The sequence below is a fragment of the Pleurodeles waltl genome, chromosome 6 (assembly GCF_031143425.1).
Source record: "Pleurodeles waltl isolate 20211129_DDA chromosome 6, aPleWal1.hap1.20221129, whole genome shotgun sequence".
NCBI classification, from domain to species: Eukaryota; Metazoa; Chordata; class Amphibia; order Caudata; family Salamandridae; genus Pleurodeles; species Pleurodeles waltl.
In genome coordinates, this window is record NC_090445.1 from 1,148,362,236 (window position 1) to 1,148,379,787 (window position 17,552).

The 17,552-nt window shown below is 46.6% G+C and overlaps 1 protein-coding gene across 2 annotated transcripts in view; it reads left to right on the plus strand.

Moving 5' to 3' along the window:
* SEC31B (SEC31 homolog B, COPII coat complex component) overlaps window positions 1-17,552 on the plus strand; it is a 1,228,966-nt gene that overhangs the window by 510,333 nt on the left and 701,081 nt on the right. The window lies entirely within an intron of this gene.

Consider the following 17,552-nt stretch of genomic DNA (forward strand, 5'->3'; position numbering starts at 1 on the left):
CCTAGATGATTAACACGGTTATGGGTCCGGAAACATACTGTGATACTGAATAGCGGTGCCTCTAAATCGTAGTGGAGGATGAACCCATTATAACCGCTGAGTGCCTGGTCCTAGAACTGAAAGAATAGGGTAATGGGGGGACGTCCCCAGCCTAGTAGGCGTTATGATTATAACAACAATAACAGCAGCAGCAATGGAAACAAAAGTAACAATGAAATGGCATTTTATGGTAATGACAGAGGCAAACATGTGTGGTACTTATCGTTCTGCCGATGAACAGTCTGGGTATTCATTAGAGGGCACTAGCAATACCCACCGGCAGCCCTCCAGAAGAGGCCAGGTATGCTGTCAGTCAGCTGGGGGCAGTGGTTTCAGGGGGGACCGGAACTTGTCTGAGTGGCCCCAGGGTGATGTCCTCCACTGCCTGAAGGGCCACGTCTCTCCCATCTTGAGATCGTGGTGGTCGGTACAGGAACCTGCCCCTTTTATGCATCTCAGGATGTATGAGGAAGTCACTAGGGTCAGACTCTGTGTGTATGGGAGAGTCACGTGGCAAGAGGTGGTTTGTCGAAGAGGCCGCAGCATCCTGAACCGTAGGTTGGGTGGAAAGGCCATCTAAAAAAGAGCGCAAGTCTGTAGGATCCAAGAAGTCTCTAGATTTACCATCTATTGTAATCCATATTCTGGTGAGGCCTGTGAATGAAGTTGCGAAGGCCCTCATTTCTGCCTCCTCTGTCTTTTCTCGTAGACCAAAAAAGCTGGCCTTGCCTCTACGGCTCCAGTCCTCTAGGTCTGTGAGTTTGTTACAGAGAAATTGCAGTTCTGGTTCGAGATCCGGGAGGGCCGCCATCCTATTATCAACGTTGTGCAGACGATGGTCCAAATCCGTGACCCTATCCTTAAAGCCAGCAATGCCCGTTCGGATTGTTTTGGAGTCAGCTGAGAGGTCTGTGATTTTAGAGTCCATTGCCTCCAGGCAGCGGACTACTGCAGGTATTTCCTGTAGAATACGCTCCATGGCAGTGTCCGGGCGGGGGTTCGCTGGGAATGCGCAGGTTATGAGAGCCACCAGAGTCGGTGTAGTGCATAATCTGATGTCAAATGTCGCAGGGGGCGCAGTTCCTGAGTTGGGGTGGGTCCAGGATCTGAACAAAGAACATCGGTTTGCCGCTACTACCGTACCCTGCTGTGCCACCCTGTCGTGTACTGGCTGGATAAGGTGCCCCACCGGGAATAAGGGTCCCTTCTATGCCTGGAGGCTAGCAGGCGTGGTCTCCGATCTTGTTGACATAGGTCATTATTCCAGAGGCCAGTAATGGAGAGATGAACGCTGGATGGGATCGGGCATCCTTGGACCCCCTAGAGTGCAGTAGAGGGCTGAATCTTCATCAGCGGGCAGGGAGGTAGAGACAAGGCACAACAGTACTCCAATCTGGGGTTAGTGTCCTGAGGAGGGTGATCTGCTAAATAGACAGTCAGGTCCGTCATAAGGATTTTCCGTGTGGTCGTCCTTGTAGACCTTTGTCTCCCGCAGCTCACAGTGGTGGGGGTGAGAAAACGGTGATGAGGCGCCGGCAAACACTGGCGAAGGGCAGATGGCCCTATCTAGCCTGGAAGGTCTGCAATACTCCAAAAGCGCTGAGGGTGTTGTCCATGCCTAGCAGGCCTGGCAGAGGTGGGCAGGAGGGGTCTGGATTGCGGCCTCATCTCACAAGGCAACTCGTGAGCCCTGCCAATAACCCAGGGCACCGAGAGTACAACAGCTGTGCATTTGTCCTCTGTTCTGGTAATGTGTGCTGCCAAATGTGCCGTAAATGTCAGGGCGTAGACTTGTCTGTAATCAAGGGTAGTGCCAGGTTTTAGTCCTAACGTGGAATTAGAACACGTCTGCACTCTCTGTTGCCGGCCACTGCCCCCCTCTGCATCCTGGTCTGTGTGGTTGCCGTCTATGAGGCCTCACACCATGGTCCCCGCTATATAATATCATGGCATTGGATGTGCTGTAATCGAGCCCGCGGCTGCTGCCTTCATTGTAGGCCGCAATTTCCGCTCTCGTCCTAAAGGTCTCGGTATGTACTCATGGGGCCTCTGGCGAGAGGCACCCCTGTACGGCTTCAGGTCAGTGCACTTTTCTTTTAATTTGAGCGAGCCCGCGGTTGCTATCCTTTGTGATGCGGACTACTGGCTCTACTGATATCCCAAAATGATGAGGCAGTTGCACGCTGGACCTCACTTCCCTGCTGTGAGCTGCCAGGGCTCCGTGTTCCTCGTGGCCTTATTTATGACGTGCGAGACCACGGCACCACCTTGTTAGGGTCTATTGTCTCCTCCGTCCACTTGTGCGACGTAGCGTTCTCGCTCGGGACCCTCCTGGCGCGTCCCCGCTGGCTGCCGCCGAATCCTCGCCTACTTACAAATCAAACCTGCGGCTGTCACTCCATCCGCTGGATGCGGGTTCGAATGGCGCGTCGTAGGCCCATCGAGGGGGATCTCCGGGCACTCATCTAAGCTTCCGGTGGTTAGGGGAGGTGCAGGAATAGGGGTAACAGTCCGTTCCTTCCCCCGTCAGCTCTGCCGCCTCCCTCAAGGTCTCACCCGGCTGTGGAGCCCAACACCTAGGCAGCCACCATTCTCGTGGCTGCTTGCTTTAATGCTTTTATGTGCGTGGTTGCAGATTTTACTTTTAGAGGAACATTAGGTTGTGTGCTTTTAAGATTTTAGCATTCCTTTGTAAAGCTATTTTACCCCACCAAGTGCAGTTTGTCTTACAGCCCTTCCCTGATTTTCCACCATTGTACTCAACAATCTATAGTAGCATTGGAGAAGTGCCAGTATGTACATTAATATTCATTGTAGAGCCCTTTTGCCTGCAAAATGGTAGGGGAGACTGCATACTGTTGGTCATCCTTTTTGAAGCCGTCTCGAAGTGTGGCACATGGAGATGCTGGAGACCTTTCCTTTCTTCATGTATACGACTTGTGTTAGTGGGCTTCGCTGTGTTTGACATGGAGAATCTATGGAGTCTGGTGCATGTCAATGTCTATATGGTGCACCATGGATGCACAACGTGGAGGATTCCCTACTGACTGTTCATTATCTACTGCGCATGTTTAGCCTTGGTGGTTCCCTCAAGGACTGGGGAATAGGGTACCCTGAGAACAGTAAATGCCCTGTTGCCCGTTACCCTCTGTTGTTGGCAGGTGTCTGGCAGTAAGCTCTTTGTGGCTTTAGCTTACTTGCATGAATGAGCAAAAACACCTGGACCCATTCTGACATGCAGCAGAAAGCCACCAAGACACACTTTTGTTGATCTGAAGAAGAATTTGAACTTTATTTAAAGTATGTTTGTTTCATCAAGAAATTGCCTTAAGCTAAAACTGGCTCTGTAAAAACACTAATTTGAACTTTATTCAAATACATCCTTTACACCATCTTTAGTTTTGGGTTTGCCAGTGCAGAACCTGTGTTAGTGGCTGGAGAATATCCTTGGACCTGGAGAGTTTTTGCTCTTGTGAGAGAGGTGAAGAAGGGGAGTTGAGCCTCCTTGCTCAGAGTGGCAGACTTCCGAGTGCCTATTGTGCAAGCCCCGAACACTAAAGGTCTACGTAGTGGTAGTGCAGTTGGACAGACCTGTCTTTGAGCCAGGTGCCTCACAGCCAAGCTGACAAGAATCACCAGAGCAACACAAGCATCGTCTGTGGTCATGGAGTGGCAGAGATTTTTTCCTGTCTACATCTATGGTGAACCTGCACTGTCCCTTAGCTGTTCAGTAAGCTTAGAGCTTCCCTGTCAGCTTCCCTTCAATTCACAGTGAAAGAGACGAATTTCCTGTTTGCCCCTGATGTTGGTGTTGTGTTCTTTTGGCAACAGCCCATCACTATTATTCTGGAGCCTTTTGAACCACCTCTGTAGCTAGTGTTGGAAGTTATCGCTTTTTAACGTCACAATGCGACTGATTCTGCTTTCCAATTCCCAGCTGCCACTGCTTGAACCTCTGGTCTCACTGGGTGCCCTCAGTTCAATTCGACTGTTTCCTTCAAACAATAAGGAATGCATATTTTCTTTTTCGAGGTGCGGGCCTGTAAAGTGTGAGACCTAGCCAAGGTGAAAGTTTTTACAGAGCACAAAGACTTGGCCATTACAAAATTAATTTAGCCCACATAAAACATACACATTCTGAACGCGCAGCAAATTAAGTCAAAACGTATTACACATTTGTACTTCACCATATTAGGGGGTGAGCTGTAAGAGTATTGTGTTCTATACACAGAGATGGAGCATGATACTATTAGTGGTACAGCAAGCCTGGCTATGGCAGAGTCCCTTTGTGTAGCATTGTCGTAAAGTGTCAGCCGTCCAATGTGGTGAGACCCCATTTACCTTAATCTGTTTCACACCCATCTCCATCTTGAGCTGCTCTATTATCCTTGGCCCGGCACCTATGCTAGAATTATTGCTGCTTGGATGCACATACAGGGGACTGGAGAAGAGAGAACTAACTGGAGGGATAATGGAAAAGGACTGATGAAAGCCACTGGTGCGGTAATTACAAAGGCAAGCCCCGGAAGATCTGACCTTTGAGCTTACTGTTCTAGCTTAGTAGGGGTAAGCAAGGAATGGAGTTAAAAACAAGAATACACATCACAGAAACACAGTGGAAACAGAGTTTGTGTGATGAAAAGTAGGCCTTCACAGTGGACCTAAAGTGCAGATGCACACTAAGGAGCATGATTGATCTCAAATGGCCTTCTGCTCGATGTCTTGTTTTTCTGTCAGTAGGCAACTGGCTCAAACCCTGGACGTTCCCATATGTGCACACATTACTTTACTGGCCACAAAGGAACACAATGGAAATGAAACATCAATAACAAATGTTTGGGCAGTCTAATGATAGCACCATGGAGATACACTCAAAGACTGTTGCCAAAGATGCTTGCACATCTGCGAATGACATCTTTTTACCATATTTTGTTAGGGCATTCACAAAATGAGTTAAAATGTATCCCACAAGCATGTGAATGCTTGTTAACCCATGGCATGAAAGCAAGTATTTGATTGGACAATCACGTTATTGCAGTTAATGTTGTTCTTTGAGTCTTGCACATGTATATGCCTCAAACCTACCTCCCCTTCGAAGAGCATTGGCCTGCTTGATCTGCACTACCACTGAGAGCCAAGCACTGAAAACAAAAGTAGTTTACCCAGTTACTCAGGACCCATAATAGGCTGGGTCCTACTAGTAGCTCCTGCTTGCCATTTTCCCTCCGAAAGGGTTTTTGACAGAGGTATCCTTCCAATGCTGACATCAGACCTTGCAATGCATCGCATAGAAGGGACTTTTTTCCCTACTCCAGTGGTTCCCAAACTTTTTTGACCTGCGAGTCCCTTGACCTATTGGCCTTTGGCCACGGCTCCCCGTCATGTCACTTTTTCCTGACGGGTGGGGGGATGTACGCCAGTCATCGGGAACACTTCCATTTTTCTCCCTGAAAATAATTGTAATGAAGCCAATAAAGGGCTTCTGCGACAGGGACTTGTCTTGAGTGACTTGGAGTACGCACTGGTAGTAATCTGCTGCTGTAGGCCAGTGCACAACATTTTTGTCACACTGTTTCTGCCTGCCATAGCGCTTTCTCCTGGCAGGTTAACAAAAAAAAGCATATTAGCATTTTTGATATCAGATCCGGCAGCACCACACTTGGAAGTACCACACATGACAGTAGACCCGCTGGTCCAGACCATGCCAGACACTGAAAGCTGTGGGCCTAAAATACACATTACAAAACCCTAACACGTTTGATTTATTTGCACTGTGATTCTTTCTTTTTCATACTACCGTACGTCTCTGTTCTAAAAATAACATCTTTAGAATAGAGCCTTATGGTAGTATTAAAGAGAAAGCATTGCAGGACAAACAGTGCTTAATTTGAGCCGGTGGTTCCCGCAGTGCTTAATTTGAGCCAGTGGTTTCCAGTGTGGGGCACTGGCACTTATTTTTGAGGGCCGGCATTTAGTATTCTGCATCAGACATTTAGTATGAGCAAGACTCATTTGGGAAAAGTGGAGGAAGAGAAAAACTAAAAAGAGTCACAAAGGGAGAAAGTAGAAAGCTGCATGAGTGAGCTGAAGGAGTAGGGTGTGGCTGTAAATGGTTTAAACAGGTCTGAGATTGCTCGCTCATTTAAATGTAGCATCAGCTTGTTTCAAAAGAGAGCTTTGAGTACTGCACATTTTTATTTATAAATTATGCACCGGGTTTCCGGTGGGAGGCACCAGCACTTCTTTTTAAGGACTGGCGCTTAGTTTTCTGCATCAGGCATTTACTGCGATCAAGACACATATGGGAAAGACAAAGGACGAGAAGGAAGGAGAAGCTCCACATTGGGAGAAAGCCGAAAGCTGCAAGAGTGAACTAAAGGGGCAAGGAGAAGTTGTAAATGGATAGAAGAGGCCCAAGATGGCTTTATGATTACTGCTGCCTTAATTGCAGCAGCCGTGTGTTTCAGAGAAAAGCTTTCAGCACTGGTACGTTTTTATTTACAAATTAAATAGGAGAGTGGAAACAAATCAAACAAATCAGTCTTTCTCTTTCATACTACCATGCAGCTTTGTTAGCTGTATTGTAGTATGAAAGAGAGACTTGCAGTAGAAACAAATCCAACTTGAGGGGTTTTACAACTTACAACTTCAAAACCCTAACAAGTTTGTTAGACTTTTTCATCCTTGGGGTGGTCTCCCTTGACTTTTTGCCTCTGTTTCTCAGATTGCTGATGTGTGCTGGACTCTGATTTTGCTGTTTTTGTTTCTCTGGGCACTTCACCACTGCTAACCAGTGCTCCTCTACAAAATGTGTATGTAATTGGTTTATCCATGATTGACGTATTTGATTTATTAGTAAGTCCCTAGTACAGTGCACTAGAGGTGCCCAGGGCCTGCAAATCAAATGCTACTAGTGGGCCTGCAGCACTGATTGTGCCACCCACATAAGTAGCTCTGTAATCATGTCTCAGACCTGCCACTGGAGTGTCTGTACGTGCAGTTTTAACTGTAAATTCGACTTGGTAAATGTACCCACTTAACAGGCCTAAACCTTCCCTTTTCCTACATGTAAGACACCCCTAAGGTAGGCCCTAGGTAGCCCCAAGGGCAGGGTGCAGTGTATGGTTAAGTTAGGACATATATGGTAATGTGTTTCATATGTCCTGACAGTGAAATATTGCTAAATTCGTTTTTCACTATTGCAAGGCCTGTCCCTCTCGTAGGTTAACATGGGGGCTACCTTTAAATCTGATTAGTGTAGATTCCCCTTGGGAGCTGATGGACTTGTGGAGTTTGGGGTCTCTGAGCTCACAATTTAAAAATACATCTTTTAGTAAAGTTGATTTTAAGATTGTGTGTTTGAAAATGGCACTTTTAGAAAGTGACCTTTTCTTGCTTATATCATTTCTGTGACTCTGACTGTTGGGCTGGTTGCACCTCACACTAGCCAGTGACACAAAGGGAGCTGGGGTGTAGTCTGCATTTTCTGATGAGCCATCTGTGCTAGGAGGGAGGGGAGGGGAGGAGTGGTCACTCAAACCTGAAAGGGCTGTGCCTGTCCTCACACAATGCAGTCTCCAACACCCTGGTGAGTGTCTGGGTCCTGGCCTGGGCAAGGCAGGATTTCACATTCAGGAGAGACCTTGCTTTGAAGTAAGCCTGCTTCAAAGGAGAAATTGGGTATAAGATGGGCACCCAAAACCAAAGACTTTAGAACACTTCTGTAAACCAAGAGGAACCTCTACCTGGAGAAGAGCTGAGGAAGAAGAGCTGCCCTGCCTGTGACTGTGCTTTGTGGAGCTGTCCTGCAGTTGCTGCTTCTGCCAGATTAAGAGGGCAAAGAGACTGGACTTTGTGTGCCTTCCATCTTGTGAAGATCTCCAAGGGCTTGATATAGAGCTTGCCTCTGTTGTTTAAAGTCTCAGGGACAGCAAAGACTTCTATCTGCCAGCACCTAGAGTCCCTGAAGAGACTCCTACTCTACCAAGTGGTGCCCATCCAGTTCCTGGGACCCTGAAAGGAGAAGCTGTCAGCCTAAGAGGAAGAAATCCATGCACAGAACGCTGTGCGGGGAAAAGATCGGCATGACTCCGATCTGCGGCTGAAAAAATAGATGCGCCGCCAGCTTCACGACTGAAAATCGACGCTCGCCTGTAACGCTACCGAAGAATCGACGCACGGAGATGGAGAAATAACACGCAGCATCACTGACGGAGGCTTGGAGATCGCAACTCGCCCTGCGTGGTTTTCGGATCATCGTGCGGCTGGATTTCTGATGCAAACACCGCTGGGCATGTGAAAACAATGCAAGGCCTGCCCTGACCCAAGAGTGCTGACTGGATCAACGCATCGCTCTCCTGCGGAGAGAAGAAACAACGCACCCCAACCCGACGAAAGGAGAAACGACGCAAGGTCTCGCTCGTGAGTGAAATCGATGCATCGCAAGCCCCTTTTGATGCACACTCGCCCGTTCAGGGTTATTTTTGACGCACCCAAGGTACATTTTCACGCTAACCGTGTTAGTGTGTGTTTAAAACTACATAAAGACTCTTTTTGCTTTTTAATTGATAACTTGACTTGTGTATTGTGGATTTTTGTCGTTTTGGTCTTGTTTTGTTTAGATAAATATTCTCTATTTTTCTAAACCTGTGTTGTCATTTTGTTACTGTGTATGTTGGTACAAATCGTTTTTACCTAGCACTCTGAAGTTAAGCCTACTGCTTGTGCTAAGCTACCAAGGGGGTAAGCAGGGGTTAGCTGAGGGTGAGGAGAAACGGGTGCGAGCCATTCACATTTATGTAGTGGATGGGCCTGTTATGCCTAGGGAGAGAGTCTCCAGGGCAGGTAGCAGTGTGTCCTCCAATGGTCTGACACCTGAAGAGTTACAGGAAAGACAGGAAGAGAGGGAATACCAATTGGAAATGGAAAATGTTCAGTCTAAAGATGGAGAGGGAGATGGAGCAGAGAAGGTTGGCCATTGAGGAAAGGAAGTTGCAGCTGGCTCCTGAGCATAGCTTGAAGGAGTTAGATCAGAGGAGCCAGTCTAGCAGAGATGGTGGCAGCAATCCCACAGTGCAGCCAGAGAGGAGGGTGCACATTCCTAAAGACCTTGTGAAGGATTACATGAGGGAGGATGACATATACTTGTGGTTCAAGGGGTATGAGTCTGCTCTCCACATTAATCTGGTCCCTGAAGCTCATTGGGGGGCGGGTCTGTGGAAGCACTTTGAGGTAGAGGGGAGGGATACCCTGACAGCCTCAGGGGATGCTTAGAATCTCGCCTACTCTAGCATGAAGGATGCCCTACTCACAAGGTATGATCTCACCCCAGGGCAGTACAAGGATAAGTTTAGGCCCTACAAGAAGAAGGAATCCCAAACATGGTTGGAATGTGTTGATTCTTATTGCAGGTCACTGGATGGTTGGGTGGAGGGCAGTAAGGTAACTACGTATGAGGAGCTTTACAATCTGATTGCTTGGGAGCACTTGTACAGTTTGTTTTTCAGAGCTGCGCCAGCACCTGATTGACAGCAAGCTGACTGATCCCAGGAAGCTTGCACAAGAAGCGGACCGCTGGGAGAGCACCAGGGTCCAGAAGAGGTATGGGGGAAACCACGCCAAGGGTGGGCAGGGTCCCTCCCAGAAAAAAGGAGGGTTAAGGATAATTAGGGGGAGTTCTCTAAAGGGCCCCAAACCGATTCCCAAACCGATTCCCAAAGTGAGGATTCCCAACCCCCCAGTGAGACGAAGCCATGGTTCTCCAAAGGGAAGCCAGTGGCAGGTGGTCCCCCACGTAAGTGCTATGCATGTGACCAGGTGGGTCATGTGAGGGGGGACCCCAAATGCCCCAAAAGTACACCAGCACCCACTGGTGCTCCATCCCAGGATTTAGCCAAGCCAGTGTAGCGCTTGGGGAGGAGTTGGTTCCAGGTGGGTGGGAGCCAGCTGAGATGACCCTTGTCTCACTAGGGGATAGTGAGATGGTCCAGAGAACCCTTGTGCCTGAAAACACTAAGTACAGGCAGTGGGTGACCATCAATGGACAGAGGGTGGAGGCTCTGAGAGACACAGGAGCCAGTGTGACTACAGTGAGGAGTCAGCTGGTGCCTGAAGAGCAGATTGATCCCCGGGTACTTCATCAAGCAGTTGCAGTAGACAACTCAGAGCGCCTGTGCAGAGTGGCGCTGGTTCCCTTTGAATGGGGTGGGGGTCTCCGGTTCCTTGAAGGTAGCTGTGAGGCCAACCATGCATGTTGGTTGTTTGCTAGGCAATGACCTAGAGGATTCCCCTTGGAAGGAGGTGAAACACAGGTCTCACTTGGAGATGTTGGGTCTGCCTGGGTGGGTATGCGTCTCCACCCGGTCAATGGCAGCCCGTCAGGGTAATCAAGAGCCCCTGGAGCCTGAAACAGTGGCCCAGGACACTGCCAAGAAGAGGAAGGGCAGGGGGCGTGGGAAACCAGCCCCAGAAGTTCCCACGGTCTGGGAGGAGGCGGGGCCTAATGGTGATGGCCTGGAACCTACAGGGGAACAGGTGGCTGAACTGGGGGAGGTCCCTGAGCTGTCGCAGTGGCAGCAGGAAGGGGGGCCAACCAGGGAAGCATTCTGTGCAGCACAGAAGACATGCCCTACTCTGGAGGGGTTGCGGCAGCAGACCAGGCGGCTGGCAACGAGCCAGGATCACACCTGATTTATTGGGAGGATGACCTCCTGTATAGCAAGCCTAAGGTCCGTGAGCCTGGGTCAGCCCGTGCGCTGGTGGTACCCCAGTGCTTTAGGGCCTTCCTACTGGGGTTGGCTCATGATGTGCCTTTAGCTGGACATTTGGGGCGGGACAAGACGTTTGAGAGGCTTGTCACACACTTTCACTGGCGCCTAATGCATAGCCACTCAGATGCACATTGCAGGTCTTGTCAGACTTCCCAGGCAAGTGGCAAGAGTGGGGGGGAAATGTAAGGCTCCCCTCCACCCCTTACCTGTTGTCATTACTCCCTTGGAGCGGGTAGGCATTGACATTGTGGGGCCTCTGGATCCCAAGACAGACATGGGCAACAGGTTCATCCTGGTCTTGGCGGACCATGCCACCCGGTACCCAGAAGCCATTCCTTTGAGATCAATCACTTCCAATGTGGTGGGTCGTGCTTTGATGTTTTTTTTTTTCCCTGCATGGGTTTCCCCAAGTACGTGGTATCTGATAGGGGTACCAACTTCATATCCACGTATATGAAGTCTCTGTGGAAGGAGTGTGGGTAACCTACAAGTTCACCACCCCTTACCACCCCCAAAGTAATGATTTGGTTGACTTCTCTCTGCCAGCACCTGGAGTCTCTGGAGAGACTCCTACTCTACCAAGTGGTGCCTATCCAGTTCCTGGGACCCTAAATGGAGAAGCTGGCAGCCTAAGAGGAAGAAATCCACGCAGAGAACGCCGTGCGGGGAAAAGATCGATGCAGCTCCGATCTGCAGCTGAAAAATCGACACGCTGCCAGCTTCGCGGCTGAAAATCAACGCTCTCCTTTAACGCGACCGAAGAATCGACGCACGGAGCTGGAGAAACAACGCAGCATCGCTGGGAGATCGCAGCTCACGCTGCGTGTTTCTCAGATCATCGAGCGGCTGGATTTCCGAAGCAAACACCACTGGATGTGTAAAAACAACGCAAGGCCTTCCCGGACCCGAGTACTGACCAGATCGATGCATCGCTCTCCTGCGGTTAGAAGAAACGACGCGCCTGACCTGACGAAAGGAGAAATGACGCAAGGTCTCGCTCGTGAGTGAAATCGACGCATCGCAAGCCCTTTTTGACACACACTCGCCCGTGCAGGGTTATTTTTGATACACCCAAGGTACATTTTCCTGCTAACAGTGTGTGTTTAAAACTACATAAAGACTCTTTTTGCATTTTAATTGATAACTTGACTTGTGTTTTGTGGGTTTTTGTCGTTTTGGTCTTGTTTTGTTTAGATAAATATTCTCTATTTTTCTAAACCTGTGTTGTGTCATTTTGTAGTGTTTTCATTAAGTTACTGTGTGTGTTGGTACAAATACTTTACACCTAGCACTCTGAAGTAAAGCCTACTGTTCGTGCCAAGCTACCAAAGGGGTAAGCAGGGGTTCGATGAGGGTGATTCTCGTTTACCCTGACTAGAGTGAGGGTGCTTGCTTGCTTGGACAGGGGAGTAACCTGACTGCCAATCAAAGACCCCATTTCTAACAAAGTTTGAATTATTTGCACGGTGATTCTTCCTTTTTCATTCTACTGTATGGCTCCATTCTAAACGTAACTTGCCTTTAGAATGGAGCTCTACAGTAATATGAAAGAGAAATAATCACAGTGCAAATAAATCAAACTTGTTAGGTTTTTGCAATCTTATGAAGTATATTGTAAAACCCATTAAGTTAGATATGTTTCCACTGCGAGCCTTTCACTTTCATACTATCGTGCAGCTTTGTTAGCTGTGCAGTAGTATGAAAGAGAAAGACTCACAGTGGAAGCAAATCAAACTTGATAGGTTTTACAATTTTCAACTTAACATTGAAAAAACCTAACAAGTTTGATTTATTTGCACTGTGATTTGTTCTTTTTCATACTACTGTGTGGCTCCATTCTAAATTTAACATTCTTTTGGAATTGAGCCATACGGTTGTATGAAAGAGAAAGCATTGTTCCCTAGAAGTGCGCAACGCCCCTGGTAAGTTCTGATGGCGCGCCGTGGTGCCGCAGCTCACAATTTGGGAAACACTGCCCTACTCTCCGCTCCCTGTCCTCCCCATTCCCCTTTATTATCCTTTGCTTAACCAAATTCATAACCCAACAGCAGCTTACCTCCCAAGCCACTTAGACCCCATGCACTTTGAGGCCAAACCTCTACACTCTTTGGGTTCCAAAGTTTTGAAACCATTTAATGATGAATGAAAAAAGTTGTATTTTAAAATAAGCTCATAAAGTATAGAGGCAAAATAATATCCACAGTCTGTTATGGTCTGTGTGCTAGGGTCGTCCTAGGTTTTATCCCAAAATCCCAGGTGCCTTTAAAGTCAGTCTGGTTATTCTTTATTTGATACAGGAGGCAACCTTTGGATGTAGTCCATGCTAGTCCCCCTGTGGCAACTTCAGATGCACTGTCCACTACGTTTGTGTAGGTATCCAGCAAGCCTACTGGCCTACTGACCTGATCCAATGGCAGCCAGTAGGTGTGTGAAGAACTGGGTGGGGTGAGGATGGGAGGTTGTTGGGGAGCTCTGAATTCTTGGGTCTTCTTATGGTGAGGGTTCTAAGGATCTGTGACATCTTGAAGTCTTTTCCCGACTATATGACGGTTTTTCAGTGTCAAACGTCCTCCTCTGTAGCTCTTGCAATCGTTAAGTGTTTCTCACACTAGCCTCAGCAAACCGATCCTTGGCAACAGATCTGCTTTCATGGTGGCCCCTCATTAAGGGATGACTGGTACTTCACAGGGGGCCCCCTCGAGGCATACCTAGGTTAACTACTGGCTCTGTAAAAGGACCACAGCCCTTACTTCACAGTGGCCCCAACCTGGCATCCATGGGTAACTGACTGCACCAGCCTCTGTATTCTTCTCACTGGGATACACTTTGCTGGATCCCATCTGGGCCTCGCTCGCTTCAGGAGCTCTCCTCCTCCTCACAGTGTCGAATGGTCTTGGCAGGAAGGCAGAAGACTGGTGCTCCTGGTTCAGGGAAATGTGGTCATGACTTCCTGGGTGATAGCCCTCAAATAGCTGGAAGACTAGCTGACCTTGGTCCCTAGTCTGTGCTGTTGTACCAAATATGGGACTCATACTACCATCTTTACAGTCCAAGTTCAGACACATGTGATTTAGTGTCTGGTCCTCTGAAATTTGGGTTGTGGGTTTTACAGGCCTCGCAAAATCTACTCAGCCACTCGCTATGGGGAGTCATTTTTATCAGGTCGAGCTATTATTTCTGGTGAGTTGACAAAGAACAGATGTTCCATTCAGTCAGGTAGTGAAGGAGCAATACAGAAGCCTTCATATCGTGTTCTTATCTTGTCACATTTGCTCTCTGTTTAGAGACAGAGCCCAAAAATCAGTTTGTCTTTTTACAATTACTTTTCCTTCTGACTGCAGAGTTCCAGGATTTTGTAAGGTGAACTTTCTGACCTGCTTCATAAATAGCGTAAAATGAAAGGCTGTATGGTGTCAGGTTTGTTATAGCACACACCATTTAAATAACTAAGCTGTACAAACATTTCACAATAAATTTCGGTAGCAGTGAAAGCCTGTTTTTTGTACTTGTGTAATTAAAAAAATATTTTAATAGGATTAAAACAAATCAACGCTTTACCTGGTGATGTGGTAATTATAAATATGTTTTACTGAAGCCCAATTTTTATAGATTATTGTTCTATAATGTATAGGTTTATCAGTAAAGCTGCAAGTGAGTGGGAAGGTTTTTGAGTATTTCTTAGAACTTTGACTGTAAATGGCAGTGCGTTATCACATCCTGCTTTAGTAATATATTTATTGAAAGTGAGTGTTTTAAACATAATTTGAGAAACATTCCTGCCCTGATGGCAATGCTGTGTGTAAACTAAGAAGCAAGTCATGGATCGTGTGTGCCCTATATGTGGGCTAGATTCTTATTATACATGGACCAAATGTTTAGTCTTTTTAATCAAACAAAAGATTTTCTTTTTTGTACAGAAGAAATGCTGAACTTATATATTTGAAGGTGCACTCATATATGAGAATGAAGACAAAGGTGACTGTAAAATAAAATATTTACCTAGGATCACACAATTTGGGACCCGTTTATGGGGCAAGTACATTATAGTTAGGTCAGGTAGATTATTTAAATTACTGGACCTTGAGGTCTAGTAACATTTGTATGTTTTTTTGAGGCTTGGTTTTAGGTCCTTTTGAAGTGCTGTTTTCTGTGCGCTGTCCTTTGTTAAAGGGACAGTCTGCCACTGCCGAAAAATGGCCCACAACACAGGCCAAGGGAGTAACCAAGGATCACACCTGGCTGTCAGACTCCTCTGAATTATGGCTCAGAAAATTTCAAAGGCCTTAATCTTCCTTGATATCAAGATTTCAAGGTCCACAGCGCCACTCTTATCTGTCCCACCATTTCCCTGACATTGAACGCTGACCCCACTGACCATTCACTCTTACTGGGAACTAAATGACCTTTGATGGGCACGGAGGACGATCTGCTCTGCTCTCACACCAACCCTCGGGAATGTAAGCAATAGACATCTCCTCTCTGGGGGTTGCAGTTCTGTCCTCTGCAAGCTTCTCCAGGCCCTATGTTTCCAAAATGGAACACACAGGATTCAATGTTATGGAATCAACTATCACCTGCTGTACACCTCTACACACAATGCATGCAGGCTAATGGGGGAGAGGGGAGGGGCGGTGAGTTAAAAGCACAGCCTTGGAACGTTACAAGAGTGGCCTAGGAGGCACTGCTCCCCTGATGCAGGTGAAAAGGCCTGTTCCCGCTGCAGATCATTATGAAACACTAAACAGGTATGCTGCCACCACCGTGCTTAGGTCACTTAACTCCTGGTAAAGGCAGTACCCTCTACCATCACAAGGGTAGATCTTGATGTGTCCAGCAAGACTGCAGTGCCATGAGAAGGTTAAGGTCAAGGTCATGGCATACATTCATAATCCTTGTCTGCCCGACCAAAAAGCATTACCTAAGGGTCCAGAGATAACCATGCAACTGAGGTACTCCGGGTAGGTTTGTACATCTGTTACCATGACAGTGATGTTTCTTACCCAACAACATTTATTCATTCGCACACCGAGGACAAAATACTCGTGGGCAGGACAATCTCAATAAAAGGGAGGAAAGCTACCAAATTAGGATCAGGGAAGTGATATGTACAGCGAAGCCAAACCAAGAGCAAGGGGCTGACCTAAAGCTCATTCGGTGATTATGATGTATTGGAAACAATTGGTCTCTATCAGACAACTCAAGCTGTCTGTAGGAGAGACCTAAAATCTAACCTTGCCTATTTAAAAAGAAAATTGAAGTGAACTTTGCGGATGCGAGCTGTACAAGAAGGTTGTGAACTCGTAATTAGGACATCACGTGAGAAGCAGTCCGCAAAGGCAAAAACTACCGACAATAGAATAGAAAAATATGGCAAGCGAATATATCTGTACTGAGTAAGCTAATTGAGTGGTTGCATGCGTTTTATTGCAAGCATATGCTACCAAAAAAAAAGAAAATTTGCCGCACTTAAACGTTCCCCAATAAATGTGAAATACAAAATTGTAATCTAAAACACTAATGTGCACGTTTTACCAGTGATTTTTTTATTTTAATAACAGGCCTTTCGGGTGGTCCGTGCATTTTCATCATTTGTGAAGAACAGAGGACTAAATCACCATCATCACTGGCAGCTGCAATGTTGCTGTGTGGCTTTATAATTGTAACATTAAAGGAGAGATGGAAAGTAAATCAACATTTTCATCAGCACACGAAGTACAGGCACCCTTAATAGGGGGTATTTAACTTTATAATAAAAAAATAAATTAGAAAGCACACTTGGAATCCACTGAAGAGAACAGAGGTATTTTCAAGTAAACAATGTGCATAGGCTTTGTGCAGTCACTCAAAGTGAATGAAGCCAATTGGTGAGGTGGGCAGTAGCAAAATATGAATGACAATTAAACAGAATAATGAATGACATCTACGTGTGTGTGTGTATATGCATGTTTTTTTGGGTAAAAAATAGCCTGGCGAGACCGTTAGAGTAAAAGGCCAGCTCTTAATATTATTGATACAAACGCACTTTAACACAGATGCAGGACGTATTCCACAACCACTGAACGAAGGGGTGTTGAAACTAATACATGGACACCAGTTATGAGGCAACATCCTCAAATTGCATTCTTATTTGAATAGTTTCTGATGCTGAAGGTGCTTTCTTATTTTGGACAGCCAAGTGGTAGCGCTGTGATTTGCCTACCACTAGGTTTACCATGTTTGCAACATTTCTTGAAACAGTCATTTTGTATACACCATGTAAAAGATGACAGCGCAAATATATTCTAAAAAAAACAAGACAGAAAAGCAGAAATGTATGTGACATTGACTAACTGGAGGGAACACCTTCATATTTGAAGAACGTTCTTTGGTTTACACCTTCTAGCCTTATCCGCTCAATCAGGTTTAATATATATGGTTTTCTATGCATGTGAAATGCTGCACACATCCAAATCATTAGGTGTACCTCAGTTTAATAACCCTGTGGAGGGGTTGGGGGTTTTGTGTTTGTGCCACATGCATACTACGAGTGTATATAGAAGGCACACTGGTATCAGATGCTTAGATCAAGGGCATATGTATTTGTTTTTTGTGTGGATTATTTTCGTTTCCGGCGAAGATTCATTGTGTAACTTTAATTCAGTCTTTGGTTTGTCTTGAATCTAGTGATGTACGTCCTGGATGGCCTTTACTGTTCCCAAAGCGGTATTCATCTAGCCGTAACTTAGGAAATTGTCATGGAAACTG